The sequence below is a fragment of the Triticum aestivum genome, chromosome 7D (genome assembly GCF_018294505.1).
Source record: "Triticum aestivum cultivar Chinese Spring chromosome 7D, IWGSC CS RefSeq v2.1, whole genome shotgun sequence".
NCBI lineage: Eukaryota > Viridiplantae > Streptophyta > Magnoliopsida > Poales > Poaceae > Triticum > Triticum aestivum.
In genome coordinates this window covers 234,012,257-234,020,546 of record NC_057814.1, presented here as the reverse complement: position 1 = coordinate 234,020,546, position 8,290 = coordinate 234,012,257, and the positions used below count along the sequence as shown (strand labels likewise).

The window sequence follows — 8,290 nt, the reverse complement described above, 5'->3', positions numbered from 1 at the left end:
GCTACTTATGCACACTACTGCAGGATGCTGCGAACGCGACACTACGATCAGAGACCCTTCAACAAAACTGTGTGCGATGCAATAATCGCAAACGGTGGTGTAAAAACCGTCAAAAAAGGTGCAAAACATTTGCGATGGAGGATGCATCAAACACGGTTCAGATTTTAGTTGCGTGTGCGATGCAGGGCATACGGTTCAGTTCAATTAACTGTTTGCGATAAGGAGGAACAAAAGAAACGGGTAGCCAGATGAAGGTGTGTGCGATATACAGCATACGGTTCAATCGGGATGAACTACTTGTGATTAGGCAACACAAAAGAAACGGTCAGCCAGATCAAGGTGTGTGCAATATACGGCATGCGGTTCACTCGGATGAACTGTTTGCGTTGAGACAAGAGAATATAAACGGTTCAATATAACAAGATGTGTGTGATACGCGGCAAACAGGTATGTAATCAAAAATGTGTGCGAAGACCGATAATAACACAGACGATTGCTTCTAATAAGATGTATGTGATATGCTCTATCTACATAACATCTATTGGCCATTGGGGGACGGGCTGTCATCGGGATACGCCATAAGGATGCGAAGAGGCATCCTATATCAGCAAGGACTAGTTGTTCCACCAGTAGCTCATGTAAGAGAACTCTCAAGTTAAGTGTGCTCAGGCTAGTGCAGCCATCAGATGGGTGACTGGATGGGAAGTTGTGTTGATGTTAAATTAACTGATAGGATGGGTCGTATTTGTCAAATTAAATGACTGATACAACCCATCCCATGAGTTAATTTAACCTCGAGGTCCTTGTTTTTTATTTTTTTAACACATGTTAAAGAAGGTCTACCGCATTACTTTTTGACAATGTGCGATACGTGGCATACAGTTGATCCATCCGACCTGTTTGTGATGGAATAACCCGTGTGTGTTGTGGGCAAATGCTTGCTAGTATTCAACCTTTTGCGATTGATGAATTCATCACCGATGGGTTCCCTAGTGTGGTCTGTGTTCATCTGATCATCATCTACTTCTTGTGCTAGCTCAATATTCCTTCTATGCTAAGTTTCCATTAATTGATGGCGTTTTATCAACACGCCACCGTTTCCTGCCATTTCCTCACCTGTTTCCTGCCACCTAGCGATATTGCGCATAAACCTAGGCGGGGCGCGACGCATGGAGTCGACAAGCACAACCCGTAGCACATCCACCTTTTCCAAGCATGCCAACCCACCAAAGCGCCGCCTCTGCCATCAACCTCGTCGACGAGGAAAACGAGCAGGCGCCACAGCCCGTCGAGGCCGTGGCGCTCCCTGGCAACGCGATGGACGACGCTGTGATGCGCGTCATCGCCAGGGTTGAGTAGACTTTTGGAGCATGGCGCTTGAGCGCCGCGGATCAAGATAGGCATGTCAGCGCCGACAGGCTGCAGCTCGCCGCACAACATGATCGAGGGCGCGCCGCAGAGCAAGCTAGGTGCGTCTGCGCCGATAGGCTGTGGCTTGCCGCACTGCGAGACCGTTGGAGCACCGCAGAGCGAGAGGCGCGGCGCGCCGCACAGCAAGAGCGGATCCATCGGCGCTTGCCTGCTGTCGACACGGCGTCACAGCTGGGTACACGTCCCGTCAGTACGCCGATTCCTCGCCAGGAGTGGGCAGAGGCCCTCAGCGCCGTACTTGCACCAGAGGCCGGCCACGCCGTACTTGCACCGGACGCCCGCCGCGCCGTTCGCATGGGTGGCGCCGTTCGCCTTGTCCGCGGCCCGCTGGATGCCAACGTGCTGGTCCATAGGCTCAACCGCCTCCTTGGCCCAGGTGTCCACCTGGGTGCAGTAGAGGAACATGGCCGTCGCATCCTCGAGCTAGTGATCTCCGATGAAATAGCCAACTTGGAGCTCGAGATCGCGCTCCAGATGTTTCCCGAGCGTGTCAACCGCTTGGACGTGCACGAGTTCAGGCAGAGCCAAGAGCTACCATAGGCAAGGGCTGCTGGTCATGGTCTCATGGATGTGTTTTATTTTTTTGAGTCGTTTCGACGTAGATAGCTATGTATTCACATCAATCATAGTATTACTCTGTTTATTCCTCTGTTTCAATGTGTGTACTCTATTTTCCGTTCTTATATGTTCTGTTTCAATGTGTGTATATACGCTTTCCATTCTGTATATGTGGATGATAACAGCTAGATCCAAATTAGTATACAAAAACAAATAAAAATGGAATTCATAATATATATATATATATTAATTGTTCATTAGTTCATCACAAAAAATATATATAATATCATCACATATATGTCATGATACTTAACTACTAGGTACAATGCATAAAATTGAAAACGAACAATACTAAAACTAATAATCCCTCCTGGGGCCAGTATTCCGGCAGCCCCTCGCCAGTAGCTCCCTGGTGCGCGGCGTCTTCCCAGTGCGAAGGCAGTACTCCGCCTCCTCCGCCACGCAGTGCTTGACGTACCGATCTGCCTCTTGCTGGAGGACATGCGTGAACGATCTTGCCATTTCGTTGGGCGCCCACCGGAGCTCCTCGTCGGTGGCACGCTGGATCTTATCGGCCCACCTCCACACAGCGACGAGGTGCCCAGCGCCTATAACCTTCCTCGCAAAGTACCCGTCTTCGTACACCTCCTCGGCACGATGACGCACCCGCCCCCAAAGCTCCGCCGCCTCCTTTTTCCAGGCGGCATCACGGGCTTCACAGGCCGCCTGGTACCTGCTTTCTCCTCCGCCATCTCCTTCTTCAAGGCCACTTGCCTGGCTTTCTCAGCCGACGGCAGCGACTTCCACAGACAAAAATTATACTGGCCCCAAAACCAATCCAAAGTTGGGGGGTCCGACGCAACCTCATCCGGCGGCGCGTAGGGGTCCTCGTCGCTGCTATTCCACTACACCACAACACGGATGCAACGGCATGTAATCTGCCGGGAGAAGTCTCCTAAGAGGGCAGATAAACTGCCGGGACAGCCATTCTCCCGGCAGATAGAACTGCCACGAGAACGGCTGCCGGGAAATAGATCTCCCGACAGTTACACTGCCAGGAAGCCTCATTTTCCCGGCAAATAGAAGTATATGCCGGTAATGCAATTGCTGGCAGATAGTCTGCCCTTGTTTTCTACTTACCCCGACACTTTTACTGATCCTGGTAGTGTATATGTTGCTTTAGATTTCTATTCATACAGGAATTTGGTGGCATTTTTTCTATTCATACAAGAATTCACTCAAGATTCAACAGCAGTTGTCAAACACGTAATGACTAACACTTTAGTATTTTGACTTTCGTACATGCGTTCAGTAGCATCCAGCTACATTAGTAAACATTATTTACATGTAAGACAATAATATTTTTTGTTCAAACTAAGCTAAACAAATGGTTTGAGCTATGAATACAAGAAACATCATGTAGACTTCAAGCGCTATCATGTAGAAGAAACATCATGTAGAGAGTAGCATAGAAGATCTTCCAACCATGATGCCAACCTAAAAGGAGAAGATGGTAGATCTGCTATAAGCTAATAACCTTGGTAAACTATCTATATTGTAGCACAAAAAATGGAGATAGGCTCAGACATCAAACACTAATGGCTCGCCTCTTGAGGGGGGATTTCGCATGCCCGAGGATATGGGAACAGAATTGATAGCAAAGTTTGCCAGGAACCTACGTGAATAATCCATTAAATATCGTGCCCTAATATGTTCTTGGCTCCACTACTAGTACTTGTCCTGGCATAAATTTGCTTGCGAACATACTAGCTGAATTGCTCTATTGAAGAAAAGCTTTGGATTGATATTACTTCTAAAGCGATGAAACTTACACAAATAATAGACACCAAAAGGTCGGCCAAACTTTGGTCAAGCCCGGCAAATGAGCATAAGATATGCATATATGTAACTGCAGAGAAAATAGTTAGTTCAAGGTATTGGAAGGACATAAAAGATCTGCATCCAGCGACACAAACAAAGTTTTACAAATCCAGTCTTCCTAATCAATTTAAGAATCCATCACAAATTTTAATTATCTAAAAATTCAGACCGACGACAACAGATTGACTAAAAAAGGTCATATAAAATCATGACAATTGTGAAAAGAAAGGAAAAGGAGATTACTTGTTGTTTCTTTTACATCTCCTTAAATAAAGCTAGAACGTTACAATCAATTAATATGCCGAGAATCAATGAAATAAACTAAATAACCATCATAATTTCCATCTTGTACATGAGCTTGTTGTCTATACTTCGATATCTAGTTCAGCAAAGAACAGCAAACACCTAGACATATAGTTTATTCACATGACATTCAAAGCTATGAAACCAGGCTGCTAAATAATCATATTATTTGCATAAGGTAGAGGCTCATAAAAGAAGACCTTAATAAAGTAGCAGCATGAACTAGAATGAGCAGAATATCTACACATACCTTTTGACCAGTACAGAATGCGCAAATATCTCAATTCTCCTCCATGCACAAGACTTCGAGTTGTAGTGAACTCGGTTCCTAAAGTTTTGTCTAGAAATAACTAAAATATACATGAGATAGGATCAGATAATATCAAGGCGTTACTATTACAGAGCAAGTAGTCATATCATGTTTTAAACCAGATGCGTAGCTAACAGAAAACCTATTTCTGCTAGCATCATTTTCAGCTCAGTGTGTATCTACAACAAGATTCCAGATGTGTACAAAATACTTAACAGTGTAATGCCAGGTCAGCCACTTTTTACACATGAAAAAAATACTATACTATGTGTAGGAATACAAGATAAGGCATCACATATGCACTTCATAAATGGTTATATGGCAGGAGGCCTGCGACTCTGTTTCAAGTACTAGCCAATAACAAAAGACTCAGCTTCAGAAAACACAGGGCATGCAAAAGCTCAGATCCAGGACATGTAAAAGCTTCCAATAGTTGTATGCATAAAAATGCTAAGCAAATTCAGGGCATGCATACATACACATGCCAAGCAAAATCTCGGCTCATATGTTTACTGCAGTTTTATTTGCATGAAGCATATAAGAAACGAAATGCTAAATAGGTTTCAATGTTCTGAAATGGCAGCAAACATGTATCCAAAAGCAAAAACCTGAATCCAAGACTTAACTACCAAAATTATTACCCCCTCAGCTTGCTTGTGGTTGCGTACTCATGTTGCTGCTTTTGCCATGAACTTATAAGTCATTCTCAACTGCATAGATAGAAGCAAAGACTTTAAAACTATCAACCATAATAGTCATTGGTAAATATATAATCATAAGAGCATAAGCTTATGTGCTTGTATGGAGTAGCCGATGCTGCTTGGTGGAGAGGACAAACAAGATGCACACTGATCACAAAACAAACAATCCAAAATATTAATTCAGTGAAAGCATCAAATGAAAATTAGGGAACGGTTTGTAAGAATTACATATAGGAGAAAAGAGCATGGTAGTCAGCTAGCCCCATGACCCAATTCTTCAAAAGAAAATCTACTTAGGAGCATATCTCCCAATTTTCATTACTGAAAACATCACATGTCTCAAGTTCGTCCCCTTCCAGGGGTACCTCAAAACATCAGAAACTAAGCCACACACACCAGCACTACTACCAAACTAGACGCAGAACCTAAACAACGAGCATCCAAACGTTCTAATTATCAGCAACAAAACAATAGTCTTATATTACTCGTGGCCCTGCATGACAAGGTACTGTACTACCAGGGTCATATTACTTGCACGTGGCACCGCAAGTAGGTCTTCTCTAAAATCTGAACCACAGGCACATCTTAAGCTATTTACCATCTCTGTGAACATAGCTTTGGTTGAATTTGTTCTTAAGCGTTAAGCTAAATAAAAACAGTTTTAAGAACAGGGGATCTGGTAATTCAATAAGTCATGATGCCATGCAATTTCCAGTAGGGGCGACAGTACAAAACCCAATTGCTCTCATTTTACTCTAGAAAATTAAATTATCAGGCAAATGTTTTTCAGTTCAATAATAAAGGTTGCAACACTTGAAGGGATTTCTACTATGATAGACAACTACTAATAATTAAATTCCTGAATCACATGACTGGGAGCAGTGGCAAACTGGCAATAGAAAATTATAGAAGAAAATTCCAGATCAAACCCTGTATATCTATTTTTCATAAAACTAACACATTCACTAGTTAAAACTATTAAACTCTAGAAGCGTTACTTCACTTTCAGTCTACATGTGCAGAAAAAATAGACAGAAAGAAATTCTCTAGCTATATTTGCAGCACGACCTTGAAACTTAATTTCCAGAAGCTTGCATGTAGTACACCTACTGGGATTCACTGATTTAGTATGTAGTTGAAGCATCCATTTGCTGCAATGGAAGATCTCTTAAAAATAAGCAAAACTTGGGCTATCGGATGACAAAGCTAGTCGTTATCTTCAGAACTGTAGTGTCATATAAACTCAAACACTTCCTGAAGTCGTTGTAGTTACTGCTCAGAAGAGAAAAGGAACAAAAGTTTGCAAAGATTGAAATCTCACCAGCCAAGTGCTCTCGGTGAGCAAGGAGGTGGCGCTGCACCTGGGGGAGGATGTAGAGGAGGTGGAGCTTCTCAGGAGAGGGGCCGTACAGGAAGGTCCGCTGCTCGGGTGAGGGAACCAGGATGCGGCCCAACTTAGTGCTCGGGGAAGGATGCTCGTGGAGGAGGAGGCCCTGTTCGGGGGAGAAAGCTTGAGGAGGAGGAGGCCTGCTCGGCGGAGGAAACCTGTGGAGGAGGTCGCTGTTGTGGTGGGGATGGAGGGCGGTCTGCGGCATTCCTCGGGAGGAAGCAGGCGCTAGGTGCGCGGGGGATGGGGACGAAGCGGCGAAGGTTTCCTTGGTAGAGAAGGGTGCTCGGCGACGACTAGGCGGTCGGCGGCGACTGTGTTCCGGGAGGAAGCCGGCGCTGCGGTCGAGTGGTTGGTGGCGGCGGCGGCCGTGTGGTCGGGGCTGAGGGTTAGGTTTTGCAAGATTTGGGGAAGAACTGGTGGGGCTCAAGCCGATGACGAAAGGAACCCTTGTGAATATTTCCATCTCGCGCGCCCTTTGTCCCGCGCGAGCGCGCTTGGCCCAGTTGTTTTTTTATTGAGAAACGGCCCAATTACTTTGATTACGTGTATCATACAAGCTCCCGGCAGACAACAGGCCACGGTTTAGTTGGGCCGGCACATAGGATGACCTGCCAAGTGGACATCGTTCCCGGCAGTTCGGGTGCCCTCGTTTGTTAACTTCTCCCGGCCGTTTCTCTGCCTGTAAGTACTTCTACCAGCAGTTATTCAATTCCCGGCAGTTCCTTTGCCCTTGGTCGGGTATTTCTCCCGGCAGTTAACTGCCCCTAATTAGGTGTTGTGGTGTAGTGTTCGAGTGAGCATCCTCGGGGGCTGCGACTCCTCGTCGGTGCATGGGCAGACCGGCGGCGCCATGGCAGAGATTTGAGAGAGAGAGAGAGAGAGAGGGCGAGCGAAGGGAGGATGTAGATGAGAATGCAGGCGGGACGACGTGAGCAAGGTAATATTTATTGGCGGCCGGAATCTAGATCGACGGGACAGTACACACGCCGGTCGCTGGAATTTATGAGTATTGTAGTTTGAATTACACACGATTCCCGCAGCAAAATCCGTGTGTGAACATAATAGCTGACGGTTTCCAATACAGAACTGTGTCTGATTAATGATCCCTGCCACTCACCTACCAAACCTCGAGCCGCAAGATAGAGAGCCAATCGTGTGGGGGCCGGTTATCTTGCCGGATCTTTACATTTTCTTTTTTGAACACCAGATATTTACATCGTCTGATGATTTTTTAACTTGCACACAAGTACACAAAAATATGATTTTTCAAACCGTTATGGTTAGGCGTTGCATGTAGATGTAGTTTAAATTTAAATTGCGGTCATTAAATGGCTAGAAAATCACTTAAATGTCTTTACAAGGTCAAAAGACCGCTGAAATGTTCTCAATTTCCACATGACAGTTGTATTAGTGCACGTTAAACGTAGAAAAAAATTGAAGGCCGTAAGAGGAAGCTATCTCATGTTCCTCATCAAACATGCATTGTTCCCTCTAGGAACCACGAACCATCTAGTGAGTTGCTCCGGTTTGTGAGGGGTGTGTGTCCAAACTTTCGTCAAACAGGCCAAATTTTTTACCACATCATCTTGGTGGCATGACATTAAATCAAGCAAGGTTTCATGTTTTTATGATCATTTTTAACCTTTTGGAATTAAAATGCCATGGCACTCGATGCATGTGCCCATGCCGTGAGACCAATATGTTTGAAAATTTCTT

At 45.0% G+C, this 8,290-nt stretch overlaps 1 long non-coding RNA gene across 2 annotated transcripts; it reads right to left on the bottom strand.

Moving 5' to 3' along the window:
• Positions 1–3,183: 3,183 nt before the first annotated feature.
• On the bottom strand, positions 3,184–7,012 carry LOC123166492 (uncharacterized). 2 transcript variants are annotated; one of them, XR_006483567.1, is made up of 2 exons: positions 6,506–7,012; positions 3,184–6,335 (listed from the first exon to the last, which is right to left on the bottom strand). It is a non-coding gene; the product is annotated as an uncharacterized lncRNA (long non-coding RNA). The 2 variants fall into 2 exon arrangements; XR_006483568.1 differs by having other exon boundaries at positions 3,184–5,193.
• Positions 7,013–8,290: the final 1,278 nt, after the last annotated feature.